We start from the raw sequence: 18,181 nt of genomic DNA on the forward strand, positions 1-18,181 counted from the left end.
GAGAAGGAGGGAGGGAGAGAGTGTGTGTTGGGGGGCGGGAGGGGGAAAGTTTTTTTTATTATTATTTGGCAACCAGACTGCAATTCATGCACTTGGATCTGCTTTAAGTAAAGGAGAAAATAAAGAAGCAGGCGGTTTCCCTCCCTCTTAAAGCACCCAGTAACCCTCTATGGAGAGACAAGGCGCTGCTGCCGTAGCCGTTGATCCACTTTTAGTCTCCCCCCCCCTTTCAAAAACGAAGCTGGGAATTAAGTTTTCCGAGAGCCGTCTAGCACAAAGAAAGCGAGATAAATTTATGTCTGTATTGGAAAATGCGCGTGTGTTTTGTGGGAGTGGAGCGATGCGCGCGCGGGTGGGTGTGGGGTGGGTGTGGGTGTGGGTGTGTGCGCGCAGCGAACAAAGATGTCCTGGTTTCTGGCGCGTCTGCTGCTCTGTTCCGCAGATTCCCAGCGCGCGCGCGAAGCGGTGCGTAAAGGGGAAGCTCTCCAAGCGCGCGCGCTTAAACGTCTCCAGTTTTGCAGCGCTGTGAGCGGAGTGCGGTTGTCTGTATTTAAAAATCTCTGGAGGGATTAGTTTGAAAACAGATCAGTTGTCCTCCTCCTCCTCCTCCCTCTCTTCTCTCCCCCCCCCCCGTTCCTCCTCCTTTCTCTCTCTCGCTCTTTCCCCCTCTCGCTCGCTGCCACCCGCTGCAGAGCCCAAGGAGAAGGAATGTCAGCTTCGACTGCCATCTTTTGGGGATATGGAAAAACGACCCGATAGGTAGGAGCCCGCCCTCTTCCTCCTCCTCCTCCTCCTCCTCCTCCTCGCTTTCCTTCTTTCCTGCTTCTTCCCCAGCCCCCCGAGTCCAAATCTGGGCTCCCACTTGTGCTTGCTAGGGAAAATACTTTGGAGCGCAGAAGGGGACCCGCTCGGGCAGCTCTGCGCCTTGGCCATTCTGCATGGAAGCATTTGCAGAGAGAGGGGCTTGGCTGGAGGGGGAGACCCCTGATCCCGTCGCCTTTTCCTCCCCCAAGTTCCGCGCAAAAGTTTTCCGGCGTCCCCGCCGGTCTTGCTTTTTTGTCACCTCTTTCTCCTCCCCCCCCCCTTCCCGCCCCTGCAAAGATTGTTCGACGCTGCCGCATGCGCGCTGGGGCTTCCTCGTTGCCTGTTTTGTGCGCGGCGAGGGTACCGTATTGCACCGAGTCGAGTGTCACTTGAGAAATTGCGAGAAATCCCGCTTGATCGGAGGGGTGTGCGGGCAGTTGGTAGTGGAGAACTTTTACCGTCGTGTTTGGACATGATCCCTCCTCCTCCTCTCCTCCCCCGCCTTTAAACCTCCAACCAAGGTTCTCCGTAGAGTTATTGCGCGGATAATACAATTGTTCCAAGATTAGGGTCGCTGCGATTAAAACAATACTTTAGTTTTATTTTTGTTTTGATTTAATACACCTTGTCCTTCTTTTTATCAGTGCCGGATCCACCCCAAGTCTGCTGCTGCCCTTGTCACTTTTCCTGTTGTCACTTTTCCCGGGGGGGGGGTGCGCGTGTGTGTTTGGAGAAGCTGAATCATGGAGATCTTGTTGTCTGCATTTGAACTCCCGGCTTCTCCCAGGAGCCTGCTGAGCGGAGTCCGGTGGGGTGGGCGAGGGTGGGGCAAAAGGCCCCCTCTAGAGGCAGCACCCCCGAGCGGGGCGGGAGGGACCACTAGCCCAGCCGGGCAAAGGGCTTCGCCTCTTTCTGCATTTGTCAGCCGCAGAATCGGAAGCGTCTCCGTCCTCCTCCCAAGTTAACAAATGGCCCCTCCGGTCCCCCTTTGGCTGTTGTGAACAGACAGACCTACTTTTCTCCCCAGCGCGACCCCGCTCCTCCCCTGCCTTTTCCCTGACCGTGAAGGGGCGTTGGATAGCATAGGGCAGGTTTATTCCAAAAAGCAAAAAAACCGGAAAGGCAAAGCAGTTGGATCGATACGACACGGATTTGGGAGAGGGGATTTTTGTTGCTGTTGCTATTCGTTTCCTGGGGCGGGGGAGAGGATGCTGGTGTTTGTGTGTTGCTGGACGGAGGTCTCCCTCCTTTTCTCCGCCCCCCCCTCCTTTTTAAAGTTCTGCAAAACTTTTCCTCGCCCAGCTTTGTTTGCAGACAAGCTCGACCCGCGAAGGGAAAAACAGGAGGAGCAGACGAGAAAAGGGCGATTTGCTCCGCTTCTTTCTGGTCGTGGGGGTGGGGGTGGGATTTCGTCCCGGAACACGTGTCAGCTGGCAAAAGAAGCACCACGTGTGAGTCTGCCCCCGCCGCCTAAAATCCGGCACCACAAGCCGGGATTAGCTGTTATCCCCTCACCCACTTAACTTTCCAGCCTCCTTAGACTCGGAAGATAACCGCTTTGTTTCTTTTCTTGTTCAAGCCAGCCTGCTCTCGATTGTCTCCTTCGGCCTCTCATGCCCTGGCGGCCGGGCCCTGCCCAGCCTCTCTCTCCTCCGACCAAAGCTCTTCTCTGCGGGTTCCTCTGCGCTGAAGGAAAGGGTGGGACCAGCATCATCCAGCCCAGAAGAGGGGACCTGGGGACATTTCTGTGCTTGGAGTGGGAGTCTCTCTCCCACGCCCCCCACGCCTCCTCTCTCTTTCTCCAGTGTCAAAAATCAGTCGGATCCTTCAAAGTGTTTGCGAGAGTGTAAAGAATAGAGCCATCTCCTTACCTTTTCATCCCCTCCTTCCTGCAAGGCGTGCAGCCTGTGTATGTGTGTAACCAACAAAGGTTATTTTTTCTCAGGCTCAAGCTCTAAACCTCCCTCACGTGAGATCGGGGGGATAATATCAGTTCCATATATCCTCTCCTACTTACCGAAATCCATCCAACGTGTGTGTGTGTGTGTGTGTTTGTGTGTGTTGGAAGGAATCCCCGTGTAAGGGGGTGCGTGTGGAGCCTTTCCAGCCCTTCCCCGAAACGCACCCGAAAGTCCGAGAAGTCCCTAAAGGGACCCGGAATAGCAAACTCAGCTCGTGGCTTCTCCTCGCCGCTGCCGGTCACAAACCTCCCAAGGCGAGCGACTTGCCTTTTGCCGGCTGCTGTCTCCAAGGTGCTTCGCAAACGGGGGCGGACGCTTGAATTAAAAGTGGCACCTTAAAAAGTCGTGGGGGTTGTGTGTTTGGGAAGATGTGTGGAGGGTTCCCCCCCACCCCCATTTTTTGTTAAATAAAAAAAGGTAAACTATGCCTTAAAAGTGAATCTGTCGCTCCTCCTGTGTGCAAAGACTGGCGCGGGAGGGGTCATTCCAAGCAAGGCTTGCTCCACAACTTGTGAATGAATTTTGGAATTGTTCCAAGTGTGGCTAGCAGTGAAACGCAATTTTAGGCTGACAAAGACACCATCTTCCACGCACGTACATGAGCGTTCAGACTCATAGACCCTTAAGGGGAAGGTTTTCAAGGGAACCTTTCCAGTTAGAATGCGCTGCTGAGTGATTGTGCTGAAGAAGGCTGCGACTCACCCAGGAGTAAGCGCCACTGAGCGCAAAAGGATTTACTCCCGAGTCGACCTATCGCATTGCACTGCCAATCGGTTTTCATGCGAAGCGCACCCACCACAACTAGTCAACAATATAAGCAGTTATTCCAGAGAGAGAGTTTAGGTAGATGTTTAGGCGGGCATCAAGACCTAGAAATTTAGAAAGTTTTTCGCAGGCTGTTGTTCCTCTGGGTTTCCTTCCGCGTTGATCCTAAACCCATGACTTGTAAGAATGTCCACCCGGGGATCCTAGCGAAAATCTCCAAGTGCGTTTGATATCCCCCGTCCCAAGGAATAGGTTGTGGATGTGAAGAGTGTGCACTTGGTCTTGTATTTTTGCGCTACCATTCCGTTAGTCTTTGTGTGTCTATCCTCTTTGTGTGACTTTGCTGTGTTTACCGGAGGTGTAAAAAGGACTCCCCGGCTCACGGTTTGGAATCGCAAAAGGGCCGCCTTTACTAGACCGTTAGAAGACGCAAAATACACTAAGACCATCTGTAAAAAGTGTGTGTGTGTGTCTGTCTGATAAGGGGCGGAGACTGACCCCCCCCCCACTTTGCCGAATCGGGCCATTTGTCCTAGAATCGTGATAACGCAAGATCTGCTTTTGTTCAGGTTCTCGCTAGAAGGTAGTTAATAAACTCCTAAGCAGTCTCAGCAGCTTTGTATTTTATGTAGTGGACAGAGGAAATCTTCCAGGGCTTTAATGTGTGAAATAACTAAATGCCTGTGTGGCAGCTGTTTCTAAAGCCAAAACTAACTCTTTGGATCCATTGGGGGTGGGGTGGGGGGGGGGTCTGGAGCGGGAGAAGGAGAGTGAAAGGCAAAAGAAAGGACTGCTCTTTTTTGTTTTCTTTTTTTCTTTGGTGCCATTTTGGATGTCATCTGTTTCCTTGGTGACTGTGTTCAGGCCCCCAAAGCCCCTGGGCTCCCGGACTGTTAGAAAAAAAAGCCTGCTATTTCTGCAGCGTCATTTATCACTGTCACCGCATAATGATTCCCCTTGCAGCTTCTTATTGATGTTTGTAATTGCATTATCTCATAAAGGGGAGGGGTGAGATGGGGGGGGGAGTGAGATGATCAATGAAACCGAGCTGTGCATTGTGGGGTCAGGAGATACGCGCGCGCACACACAACACACAACACAGAGAGAACTTTAGCGCTGCACAGGCGATCTGGCGCGCGCTACCTGATTCTGCAGGGACCTCACCGCCACGATTTCCTTCTCCTTTCTTGTTAAGAGGTTTGCGTAACCTTTTGGTGAAATGCAAAATCAAGGACCTGCCTTGCTGCGTTTCAACGAGACAAGGAGCAAGTCCTTGATGGGGGAGAAGGGCGGGAGGCTCGTGATGCGCGCTGCCCAAAGTGGGCGCAGGAAAAGTTGAGAATAAGTACCCGCGATTCCTCCCCGCAACTACCCTCTCCTTTGATGAATGGAGCTCTACAGGGAAATTGACAAAGGCTATATCTGGAAGCACTTAGCAGCCCGCAGCACTTTTAAGCCTCCCTTTAAAGCCCCGCTTTCCTCCCACCCGCGCCCTCCGTGTAGTTAATGCGCGCTGCAGATTTAGCGTGATCGCCTCCAGATTCTCCCTTAGGATCGCGTCGCCTTAGGTTGCTGGCAGCCAACGGGTTGGTTACCTGACCAGTCAAGAAAATGAAATTAGTCCACACTTTGTCCCTGACTCGGGAACAGGGTGGCACCGTGGCGTGGAGCTGACACGAGCCACGGGGCAAATCGAGGCAGCGTGTTGCACAGAAGAGGAGGGGAGAAGAGGCAAAGGGCGGCGTGTCTCTCTCTCTGTGTGTGTCTTGTACTCGGATTCGAGTAAGTTCGCCTATTAGGTGGTATGTCCCACTGATTTCAACTGAAGCTAAAAATAAGAAAACAAAACAAAAAATCCATGCTCAGGATTGCAGCAGCCCCGTGTAAAGTGTGTAAAACGGTCATTGTGCGATTCTCCGACCCTCCTGCTGTATTGTTACCAAAATATCTAGACACTGCGAAGATTGTTTAGCCACGGACTAGGGGAAAAATGTGGCATATTAATCCTCTGGATAAAATAACCGCTTGGATATTTCATCCAGAGGATTATGCCTTGTTCAAGGCAGCAGTTTTCGAAATTCGTCATGTTTCCTTTAATATATTTCTATATATACATAATTTGGATAAGTGGGAATTGCTAACCAGACATCTCTCACCCCATCTTTCAAGGCGAAAATAAGAAGAAGGTGATGCTGCTGGAAATGCCAAATTTAGGCAAAAGATTTCCACTTTGCTCCTCCCTTGTTTACTCCACTTAAAAAAAATAAATCTCCAAGTCCCGTCCCTGCAGGAGATGACCCAACGGCGCGAAGCAGGACTTTTAAAATAAACGCAATACGGAATAGAACCCACGATATTAGACGGGTTTCGGTACTCATCCTCGAGTACTGTATAACAATCTCAGCACACCTATTTTCTGAGCAACAAATCCAGTTAACTTTTGCGGGATTGAAGTCCCGAGTACATGTTATGAAATCTGAGCGCAATTTCATGGCAGTGAATCCTGCGAAAAGGACTGCTTGTGACTGTATTTAAGATCGGGGTGTGAGGCATGAAAAAGCCCCTCTCTAGAATCCAACTCAGAGAGTATTTTCAGTCTCCTGAGGGTGTATTTATACTGTCTGTTCCCATTGAAAGTCAATTGAACTGCCACCACCCGAACTTAAACGCCCTTTAAATGAAAAAGGAGGAGCACTCGATTGATGGGGCCAGACTTCAGGTAAATGTATCCGGAATCTGCATGTAAGACGACAGCACCACGAAAACACGCGGCGCGTGTGGGGTGGGGGCTAAAGGCACCGATCTGAGACCTTTCTGCACTACGAAATTGCCAACAGAAAACATTTCCTAGTTAATATTGTTGCTGTTTCATTTTGGAGAAGGGAGGTCCGAAAAAGTTCTGGAGGAGAAATTAATGGCTGGCAGGTTTCCCTCCTGCTTAGATAGATCACAGCTTTACAGTTGAGCGTTTCTGCTCGGTTTTAAAATGGCAATATCGGCTAATAAAACAATCTGGATGTTAAAGCCATTATTGTGAGGATCTCCTTCCTCTTGCATCTTTTAAAATATATTTCTTGTTCCGCCCCTGTCTCCACTCACTTTTGACCAGTGCTACAACGATGTAGGCAGATAAATATCTTGAATTTTGAAACGACAATTTTTATTTGGATCAGAATTTTAGGTTGGGAATGTTGAATACCATCTTACAAGATTTATTTTCTCTTTTCCCCCATTAATGAAACAAACAAAACCTTTGAACGGTTTTTAAAGGAAAGAGATTGAGTACTGGAGTTCATGGTTAAAAATCCTGATTTTTTTTTTTAAAGTCTCGGTTCAGAAATTATTTATTTATAGAACGAACATAATTAAAGTTAAAATAAATAAATAAAGTGCAGCTGCAACACCAACAAAAAAGCCCTCCCTGATTTACGATTATTAAATCTTTGATTGCCATGTTAATGTTTCTTATTCTACCTTTCATTTGCATTTTAATCTATCGAATCTTTACAATATCCCTGCCTCCAGTGATTGATTACAGATCTGAAAGGGGTGGGGGAGAGACCAGCGCCGGCCTCCCAGCTCTCTGTGCCTTTTTCTAACCCCCCCAATCTTTTTTTTGCTGTCTAGGAAGCCTTCCCCAACAATGTTAAGGCAAACAGGACAAATTAATTATGCTCTTTTAAATGTCAAAGGTATAAATAATTCCCCGCCGCCGCCTCCCAAACGCTAAATTTTTCCGCCCCTCGTTCTGATTGTTAGGCTCCTGTGTAGTGTGTGTGTGTGTGTGTGTGTGTGTGTGTGTGTGTGTGTGTGTGTGTGTGTTTGTATGTTTGTTTGTGTGGTCTCCTCATCCTTATAAAATACAATTAAAGGCCCTTGTAAAAGAGGATTAAAAGAAACCGAGGCGATTGTCACTAAATGGTACTCTTTCGCGTGTTTTGTTTTGGTTCTGTTTTTCAAGGTGAGAAGTTCAGGAGCGGGCCGGCCGCGGCGTTTTTCTGCTTTGTTTTGGCTGCAAACCTGGCCAAGCCCGAGCCAAACTGGGGGTGGGGGGAGTCTCTGACAGACCAGCAAACGAAGACAAAAGACAGGAGACCCCACCTCCCCCCGCCTTGTGTTTACTGACTTTCCCGGGTCTTTCTTTTTGCGCGGCCCGGAGGCTCCCCAGAACCCGGAGCCGCTGCGGCGCCCCAATCCTCGCGGCGCCTTTTGCCCTTGGAAGCAAAGTTGGGGAGCTGGGCGACCCCCCCACCGACCCCGGTGGCTCCCTCCTACAGAAAAGGAACTGAAACCTTCTGTAGGCAACTGCCAACCCTTCATCCCTTAAGCTGTTCAACGAAGTGTTAATGGAGGGGAGAAAGAAGGGTTTTAAAATATAAAAATATACGGGATATATTTGTATTGGGGGCAGGACGAGCAGGGGCGAACCCCGCAAGGGGCAAGATCGGGGGTGGAAGGAGTTCGCTGAAGCAGAGCTGGCAGATTTCTTTTAGGGAAGGAAGTGGGGGTACGGGGGTGGGGAGACTCGCCCTGCTGCTCCCCGGCTCCTCGCGCCGTCTTATCTGCCACCCTGACAGGCGAACGTTGCTGCCCGTTCCCACGACTCGTGTCCTCGGGTCAGCAGAGAGGCGGGCAGCACGCGCTAAGCGTACCGCTCGTCGGGGAAACATCCCAGGCAAGCAAACGGGATGGAAGGACTCTTGAAGCAGAGGGTGGGCGGCGGTATATTGCTGCGAAAGGCGGCCGTGGCTTGCTCTTGCAATGGAGCTGTCCTTGGGGGGTTAGGATTGCGCGCGCGCGCGCCGCGCCACGGAGAGCCAACCTGGCGCCCTCCAGGTGCTGCTGAACTACATCTCTCTGCTTATTGGCTAAGATGGTGGGGGCTGTTGGGGAGGGGGCGTCCGGGGTGCCCGTACGTGGTGCGCGCGCTGGCTTCAAGAACTGCGCCGCACCCGATGTGCTTGGCACGTCCATCGGCCCAGTCCCGACGGCTCCCTTCCAAGTCGGGATAAAATGGTGTGGTTAGGACCAGGGGGCCAGCCGGCCTGCAGCCACTGAACATCCCCCCTTTCTGCTTCCCCCAAAGGCGATTTCGATACGAGCCAGTGTCCTCCTGTAGGTTGTCAGTGGCGTTGAGGAGCAGAAAGCGGAGTCCTAAGGCGGCTGCTTCGCCGCAGCAAACCGCGGAGACAGAGCAGCGGGCGGACAAGAAGGGGAAAGCTCGGTGGCATGAAAATGGGGGCCCGGGATACAGATCCGAGACACCAGCGGAGAGAGGAGGGCGGGGGACAGTATTAAAAGGAGCCATGGAAGGTGAAGATGAACCGGGAGGCTGGGCTGGGCTTAAGAAAGATTCTAGAAGAAGTCCGAGCGAGGCGTCCCATCCGCCGCAGTTTTCTGACGGCTGGAAGGAACCGCGCGAGATTTATTTATTGCCGGGGGTGTCTAGGGAAGGTAACGACGAAGAGCTGGTCTCTTCGTCTGCTGAGGGGAGCGCGCAAGGAGAGCGGAAAGTGAAAGTGGCCTCCCCCGCGGCGGAGCAGGAGGGAGAGCGCGCTGCAACGCTGCTCCATCGCCAAGGTGACGCGCGCCTCAAGGGGGACCTTTCTCTTCCCTTCTCTGGTTAGAGAGGGAGAAAATAGAGATGTTGCCTTGAGCAGCAGCCGCCACTGTCTTGAGAGGTGGAGGGAGGGGGGGGCGGTGTTTGGGGAGGAAGAAACCTCTTCCCTCCGGCTCGCCCAAGCAGACGGGGCGTCCGCACGGCACGGGAAAGATTTTCGGGACCGCGCCGGGACCTGCTGGCTGGCTGGTGCGCAAAAGAGCCGGTCAAAGCCCCGAGAGCCCGGCGGGGCGGGGGAATCCCCTGGCCAGGAAGTGGGGGTGGAGGGGGGTGGAGTACCGCCAAAGAGGGCATGCGGCGGCGTGTTGTTCGACAGCGGTTGTGGAGCCGGTTTCCCCCCCTTAAAAATAAAAATATATATTTTTTTAGCCTTGTGCGGTGTCAGACCTCGGGGGTGGGGACTGCCCCAGTATCAGCCCTGTTGCCCACCCCGGGGGTCTTTGTCGACCTGCGCTTTGAATTCCGCGGAACCGCCCCCCCCCCAGTCCTGCTCAAGCGCCGTCCAGGGTTAAGCATGTGCGCAAGCCGCGCCCATGGGCCGCGGCGGATTCTATAGCCCAGTTGTATTTTGGGATCCTAAATCCTACTGGCCTCGGTGGTTTCTTAGGGCGCTGAAGACTTTTCCCAGGCCAGTGGTGCCCCAAACTCCAGGCCAACACTGCGCCCAAAGGGGGCTTTTGAAAGTCTCCTCTGGCCAAGTCGGCTCGCCTCTGAGGAGCCAGAAAGAAGGTGGCGCTCGCTTCAGCTTCGGAGCCACACCCGAATTCCTCCTCGGAGCTGAGCGGCTCCCAGCCTGGAGGAGAGGCAGGCACGACCTTGGCGCGGGGTTGCCGAGGTCAGAACCGGCGAGGCGGCCTCAGGGGTCCGCGCTTCTCCACCTGATGTGATCTGATCCGAGAATGGGCGCTGTGTTCGCCTGGAACAAGGCGTCCGGCGAGAGGGGCCGCGTCCCGCCCCGCCTTTGCCAGGGGATGCGCTGTCCAAAGATACTCAGCGCATCCGCCGCGCCCTGCGCCCAACCTCCCCGCACCCCAGGCCGCTTTCCTCGGTTCAGAGCTATCTTATTTCAGCTCACAATCACTGCTGACATTCGGGCTTCCCTTTGATCGAGGAAGGCTCAGGAAAGGCACCTGAGACGGAACTGCCATAATCCTGAGGCCAGATTACAGAAGATGGGCGTTTGTAGGAGATGCGGAGGTTGCAAACCGAGAGTCTGAGCTTCCTGCAGACCTGCGCGCGCCCTCGCGCTTTTCATTTATTTGGTTTTTCCAGGAAAGGGAGGGGGGGGATATGCTTTCCATGCCATGGAGTTCTAACTGCATTGTGTGGAGCCGGAACAGATTTGTTCCCGGAATTTCCACAAACGATACCTAGCTCATCAAAAATCTATTCCAAATCCTGAGCACCCAACATTTGCCATAACTAGGTTCGTGGGTGCTCCTGACCCAATTCATTTTTCCAACACACACACGTCTATTCACAGTGCATATAAAGAAAACAATTATTGGCATTCTGCTGCCCTCAGCTTGACAAGTTGTCTGTCTCACTTCAAAGGACGGTTACCTAATTGTTTCCAGAGGTTAAAAGTAATTAAGCTACATTAGAGAAACCTAAGTAACACAGAGAAGGGACTCCCCCCTCCCTTTCACACTGGGACCTCTTTCTTGGACATAGGCGGCTCTGTCTCTTTCTCGGTGTCCTTTTGAAAACGCGAAACTGCTGGAATCTGCCAGTTCCACAACACAGTTGAAGGTCACTTGGCTATAGCTGCAGATTTAATTTAAAACCGGGTTATGGTGTCCGATGCCTTAGTTGGAAAATACCACGATAAATGTGCATAGTTAATGCTGAGAGGACACATATCAGTCATCAAATATTAAACTATTTGTACACATGTATCGTGGGAACTTTGAAAAGAGTCTCCTCCCTGCCCAATAATTCTCCAAGGCTTTGAGAGTGTAAAACTGCACAGTCCTCAGCCATTGAGAAGTGCATTTGATTACTGTACTTCCAATAATTTGGAATATGCTTAGAATGAACAATTGAGAATTTCCATCTCTTCTGCATGTGTGTGTTTATATAGAAGCCATCATTTCGCCAGTAATATTTGCTTTCTTGAAGTTCTGATTGCGAAAATAGCATACATAGCAGTAACGGTAGTATTCATGTGCGTAGCCAGGATTTTTGTTGGGGGGAGGAAGGACTTCGCGGGGGGCAGGGCTTTTGTTTGGGGGACAGAACCGATGTGATTGGTCAGTTAGTTAGGTGTTTCTATTGTTTTACTTGATGGGCCCCTTGGCTACACCCATGGTAGTATTGTTAGCAATTACAAAGCAATACACAAATTACATTACCTGCTTGCCGTGTTCAGAGATGTTTCCCCACTTCTGATAACTTTGGCAAAAGAGAGACAGCCATGCTATATTTTTGTGCTATATTGATAAGCAGTTGGAAATGTTGAAAGAAAATTGTTGATAAAAATGACCAAATGTCCCAATTAAAATTCTCGTGACTGACTCCCATTTAAAACAAAACAATAAGAGCAATGTTTTACAGCATAATCTTCATGGCTGTCTACCGTGAAGCAAATCCCAATAATTTTAATTATAATGTGGTAAATGTGCTAAGATTCTCCTAAGCACGCTTGCTTAGAAGTAAGCTCCATTGAAATAAGTAGGAATTATTGTCAAGTTTACAGGCTTAGGGTAGTAAGTATGTGTAAATGAGGAGTGTTTGAAAATAAGGGGAAAAGCACTTTCAGATAAGATAAAAAATACTATTGTCTGAAACTACTTCCCCCTTATTTTCAAAAAATTGACTCAAAGCATTTTTTTAAAATGCAACACACAGTTCTATGCTAGGAGATCATCTGCCATTTTGTACATGAGTAAAAACAAAATTTAGGGCACAAACCCTACTATGAACTCAGTCTTTAAAGAGAGGCGATCAGGAGAAATGGTAAGTAAATGTTTGTGTGTGTGTGGTGGAAATAGGGTTTAGTGTAACTGGTGTTCATTGTTTTTGGTTTTTAAAAAAGTCTTGTGAATGCTCTAACACCTCAACATTTTAAAAATCCAGTCCAATCTCTCCCTCCCTCCCTCCCTCCCTCCCTCCCTCCCTCCCTCCCTCCCTCCCTCCTCTCTCGTGAACCCCATCAAAAGAAATATGATCCAAGTCAATACATTTTGCTGCCTGAGGCAGACTGCCTAAATAGTGCCCTCAAGGGTGGTAAAATACGACAATAAATTAATACTTGATTGCCTGCTGCCCTTTAGTGATGCATCCCAAAATCTGTCTCTGAGGCAGACCTCCTTACTTCCCAGATTATTCCTCATTCTCTCCATCCTTTGCAGACCCATCTCCTGTGTTTGCTTTCATCCAGGAGTAGCCAACATGGTGCTGTTCAGATGTTGTTGGACTCAATTCCTAGCAGCGGAGACTCTTTCCCAGGTTCAAGGGTTCAAGAAGGCACAAAGGGGAGCTTCCAGTCACCCTTGTTTTGATGCAGCAATGACCGGGGTCATTGTTCTAGATGCACATTCAGAGCACATTTCCATTTGCAGTGACTGATCAATTTCTGCAGGAGCTGGGGACAAATTGGGGACGGGCAGCTAGAAAAGGGTGGTTCAAATGACACAACTCCTTCTGCAAGTTCAGTGTGTTGGAATGTAACCAGTGGTGGACTTAAGTTAAAGGACCCCTGACAGTTAAGTCCAGTCACGGATGACTCTGGGGTTGCGGCGCTCATCTCGCTTTACTGGCCGAGGGAGCCAGCATACAGCTTCTGGGTCATGTGGCCAGCATGACTAAGCCGCTTCTGGCGAACCAGAGCAGTGCATGGAAACGCCGTTTACCTTCCCGCTGGAGCGGTACCTATTTATCTACTTGCACTTTGATGTGCTTTTGAACTGCTAGGTGGGCAAGAGCTGGGACCGAGCAATGGGAGCTCACTCCGTCACAGGGATTCAAACTGCTGATCTTCTGATCGGCAAGCCCTAGGCTCAGTGGTTTAGACCGCAGCGCCACCCATGAACTTGGGGCTCTCAAATTTCAGCAGTGCCCTGTGTGATGCTAAAATTTGCCGCCCCCAACTCTCTTGCTCCGTTCTTCAGCATTGTTGTGGCACCCCCTGCAGTGTGGCACGCTGGGCACCCATGTACCAGTCGCGCTACCCTAAAACCACCCCCGCTGGAACTCAGCTTGCACTGGAGGCTGATGTGTTTGCATGGGAAAGAGCAAGTACAGAGAGGAACCTCATGTTTCCTAGACTGTCCTTCCTGACTTAACCTGTGATGTAAGAGCAAGTACCACTTCTCCACCTTTGTTAGATAAGGAAGATCCCTAGCTCCAGCAAGCATGTATTTCCTGTAATAAATTCAGCTTTCTTGTTTCTCTAAACTCAGAGTTGCAATGCGATTATATCCAGGGTAAAGTGTGCTCTTCCAACACGGATTCAGTGTCAAGTTCAACTTCTGCTGAGCATTTTAACTCCACATGTCAACACAGGGCGAGTGCAGCTTGGCCTCTTCTTCTAGTGCCCCGTGGTCCTGCCCACAATGCCTCTGATTTATGCACTTCCCTGTGTGGTCTGAGTTAGGGTCAACACCCATTTCTACGTTGTGGGTCCTGCAAGACTCTTGCGTTTAGGTTTCTCTGTCTCTTTAGGTGCAAAGGCATATACACCCAGCAGGCATAGAAGCTGCGATTGCTGCCTGCCAATGTTCTGGGCAGGATCTTGTTTCCTGAAAATCTTTACAGACCTTGCTGCCTGGTCGAAGGATGAGCTTGTTGCACTTTGCACTGCACTGGTTCCTCTATAAACTACAGCAGGGCCTTCTGCTGCTTAAGAAAACAAAACAAAGAACCAAAGACAAAAACTTGTGCTGTAACCTATGGCTTTGCTTTATATGTAATAGAAACCAGTTGCTTCCTTCCTTCCCCTCCTTAAACAGAAACCATTCTATTCCTGCTATTGTTGCACTGCAAAACTCAGCTCTGTTAGTAAGTCCTCTGCCAGCCGCATCTCAGCTGAGGGGAGATGACAGGATACAGGAAAACCCCACCAATAGCTGGTGAGTTAGGCTATCTTTTTAACAACATGTCTGAACAGGGCTCTCCTTTGGTCACTGAAGTTGTGTTGAAAAGGCTGGTGTTCAAGTGAGTCAGCCAAATTAGTGCTCCAAACCGCAGCGTGAAGGCTGTTTGGAGAGTGAATCATGGCTAAGCTGTGTGCACTTGAATTAATGATGCTAACATTGTGCATGTGGCTCTCTCTCTCTAGAGAGAGTTTTGGCAGTGGTGGTGCAGAGAGAGAGAGAGAGAGGCAAAATACTTATGACCCCAACAGATTTTTGAATGCCTTTGTGATAGCGCAACTGCATTGGAACCATGAGCTTATGAATCAGGAGTGTTGGTGAAAGTCTTGCAAAACTGCCTTTCTCTGGCTTAAGCAAAACCATGCGGCACCCAATGCTGTACTCGCTGCTTCGTGTGATTTTGGGGTGAGAGGCTGAAGGTTTGGCACTATTTGCAAGATGGAAGTTTGGTACTATTTAATAATTATGCAAATTCTGCCATGGGTTTCCATGGTGCTGGGATTTTATTATAGAGAGGTTCTAGACTGTTTGATTATATCAGCATAGAAGAACGCTGTGGTAGAGACTAGGATTCCCTACCATCACACACACAATGACCTCCAGTTTCCACACCTGCTCCCTCCTTCCTTCCTTCCTTCCTTCCTTCCTTCCTTCCTTCCTTCCTTCCTTTTGACATGTTGTAGGGTTATGTAGGGATAACTCACTATCCCAGGGATACAAGGGCAGTGTTTAGTCCAGGCATCCCCAAATTTGGCCCTCCAGCTGTTTTGGGACTACAATTCCCATCATCCCTGACCACTGGTCTTGCTAGCTAGGGATGATGGGAATTGTAGTCCCAAAACAGTTGGAGGGCCAAGTCTGGGGTTTAGTCCTTTCAATAATCTGTAAGGGGAATCATGCCTTGTTAGAGTTTTGTCACACTCACAGAGCAAAGCAGAGAGCAAATTCATGCTACACAAATGTGCAAGCTGATTGATTTGTTCTCTGCTTTTGCACCCACCGTTCCAAAGTGGCTGCAACCAAATCAGTGATGGCTGGTGTGCATTGGGACTGGTGGAGTGGAGGGCCTGGAGCCCAGCCATAGGGGGAGCTGGAGGCAATGACAGGGAGAGTCACCCCTCCCCATAGGTTGTATGGAAGAAGGCCGGAAGGTGAGGTCTGGCCGAGGTTGGTGGATCCATTTGCCCTGATGCACTAGCCTCCACTGAACCAAGCAACCACTGTCAAATTGAAATCCCATGCTGGATTGAAAATATGTATTTCTGCCTACAAGAATCCCTTGGAAGGCAAGCAACAGATCCATCCCTTTTCCTTGCTCCTCACTATGCCTGAAGGCGCATCAGGTGTCATCACTCCCCCACCCAACAGCCCACAGACAGACATTCCTGCCCACAGGCATGCAATACAAGATGGGCAGCTTTTCCAAGAGAGGGGAAATAGAGAAACTGGAAGGTTACAAAGAAATTAAGGCAGGGGAAATGCTTGGAGAGCAACAGCAATGAAATGGAAGGGGTAAGCAGAGCAGGAATTCAGCTGCAAACAAATGAATTAAAAGATACGATTTAAGGTGCTTTTTAAAAAGCAAATGCAAATGCTAAAGAGAAACACAGTGATACATAAGTTTGATCACGTTCTCTGTAGCTTTGTTAGGGAAGATCTACACCATATATTTAAAGCACATGATTCAAAGAATCATGGTTTCTCACTGTAAGCTCTGCAGTTTCCAAAACACAGGTCCAAGGATGTGCTTTTAATGTATATGTATCCCCCCATTGCCCTGCTCTCAAATCACATCTATACCATGTATTTAAGGCATACGACTCCCCCAAAGAATACTGGGAACTGTAGTTTGTTAAGGGTGCTGGGAATTATAAATCTTTGAGAAGTAAACTAGAAATGCTAGGATTCTTTGAGGGAAGCAGGGCTGGTCCTCCCCACGAGGCAGAGGGAAGCAGCCACCTTGGGTAGCAGAATCCCCCGGCACACCATCGTGGGTGTCAAGCTCACCTCTGTTGCTGCTGCCAGGATTGCGCAGCTGCAGCGACAGCTTCTGGTGGGATCTTGTGAGATCTCACAAAACTATTGCAAGATCTTACGGAACTCATATGGGACGCGGGTGGTGCTGTGGTCTAAACCACAGAGCCTAGGGCTTGCCCATCAAAAGGTTGGCGGTTTGAATCCCTGGGATGAGGTGAGCTCCCATTGTTTGATCCCTGCTCCTGCCAACCTAGCAGTTCGAAAGCACGTCAAAGTGAAGTAGATAAATAGGTACCACTCTGGCGGGAAGGTAAACGGCGTTTCCGTGTGCTGCTCTGGTTCGCCAGAAGTGGCTTAGTCATGCTGGCCACATGACCTGTCAGCAGACAAACGCCGGCTCCCTTGGCCAGTAAAGCAAGATGAGTGCTGCAACCCCAGAGTCGTCCGCGACGGGACTTAATGGTCAGGGGTCCCTTTACCTTTTTATGGAACTCTCACTTGATCTCACCAGAAGCTGCTGCAGCCACACGACCCCAGTAAATGAGGCTTTGGCAGTGGGTTGCGGGGGAAAGTGTCACCGTCACGTTTCACCCCAGGTGGTAAAATGGGATGGGCCACCCCTGGGGTGTGGAATTTTTTTTTTAGCCAAGGACTCTCTTTTCCCTCTCCTTGTTGCCTCCCCATCCTTCCCTTTGGTTCCTTTCTTTGTTTATTTTACTCTGTTAGTTTATGCTGCTCTGTACAGCACCATTCAGGCGGAATGAATAACCACCACCACCAATACCCATGATTGCCAGGTCAAGAAAGAACGTGTGTATCTGCTCACACCCTGCTTGTAGACAAGGTATTTGAAGGACAATTTGAATCATGTCAAACAGGCTCCTGCTCCACTTAAGCTGGTCCCCTGAGGTTTTCAGAGGAGATGTTGCAGGTCAGCTGAATGTTAAATCTATTTCAAGACTTCACTGATCAGCTAACATGATAGATATGCCTTAATTCATTATAAGAGGCAACTACGTTTTCAGTTTGTTTCGTTGCAATGAAGAGGGCTAGAAAGGTATGAAAGAAGGAGAGAAAAGTATCCTTCATGGTTTGGGACAGGCATGTCCAAAGTCCATTTCGGGGCCTAATCCGGCCCGCCGGTCGGTTTAATTTGTCCCTTGTGGCAGTTTCCAAGTTTATTTCCTGGGGTAAAATCCTAAAAAAAACCCTCAACAACTTCAATCCTAAAAAAAAGGTCAACAACTTTGGTCGGCCCTTCACACCATCAGATCTGGCCCTCTTTGAAAAAAGTTTGGACTCCACTAGTTTGGGAGAATTCAGGTTGATGCCCTTTTGGAATAAATGTCCACTCCATACCTTTTGACCTCTTGGTTTGCCCTAGGGACTGATAAACTTGCCATGTAAGGATCTTCTCTCCTTATCTTCTCCACCATGAAAAGACCCACCTTTTAACCAAGGAAATCTGAATGACCTCCCCAGTTCCCCTGAATATTTGGTATTCCTGAACAATAGAAGATGGCGTTTTGCTACCATGAATGAGTTATTTGGTGGGAGAGTGAGGGAGAGGGATAGAGAATGAACACACCAAAGTGTCATCTCCTGGCTTCTAGCATTTATTTAATTTCATTTCAAAGACCATTGTATCCAAATGTAAGATCCCTCCCTTTGCTAAACTCCACTACTAAAAGCAAAACAAAACGCCACACAAAAAGAGGAGGGAAAAGGGACAGAGTTTGACATCCACGGTCAAGAACAATGAACTTTACTAAGCTTGTACGTCACTGTTTTGCCCTGCTTCTCCTTTCAGAGTGATAACAGTCCCACTGACAGAGAATGACAGATTTGATAAAACATGGTTATAAAACTTCATCACATGCTGGTAACTTTCCCACCACTGTGCTTCACAGCACACACGCTGGTGCAAAAGAGCGTGTCAAGGTTGTGTTCCATAATCA

At 49.6% G+C, this 18,181-nt stretch overlaps 1 long non-coding RNA gene across 1 annotated transcript in view; it reads left to right on the top strand.

Moving 5' to 3' along the window:
- Nucleotides 1–640: 640 nt before the first annotated feature.
- The window catches only part of LOC309338499, a 92,094-nt gene continuing 74,553 nt past the window's right edge, over nt 641–18,181 (top strand). The window contains exon 1 of the long non-coding RNA XR_014154941.1: nt 641–759. This is a non-coding gene — a long non-coding RNA (uncharacterized lncRNA). The remainder of the gene's footprint in view (nt 760–18,181) is intronic.

The sequence above is a fragment of the Podarcis erhardii genome (genome assembly GCF_964252035.2).
Source record: "Podarcis erhardii genome assembly, chromosome: 3".
In the NCBI taxonomy this organism is placed as follows: domain Eukaryota; kingdom Metazoa; phylum Chordata; class Lepidosauria; order Squamata; family Lacertidae; genus Podarcis; species Podarcis erhardii.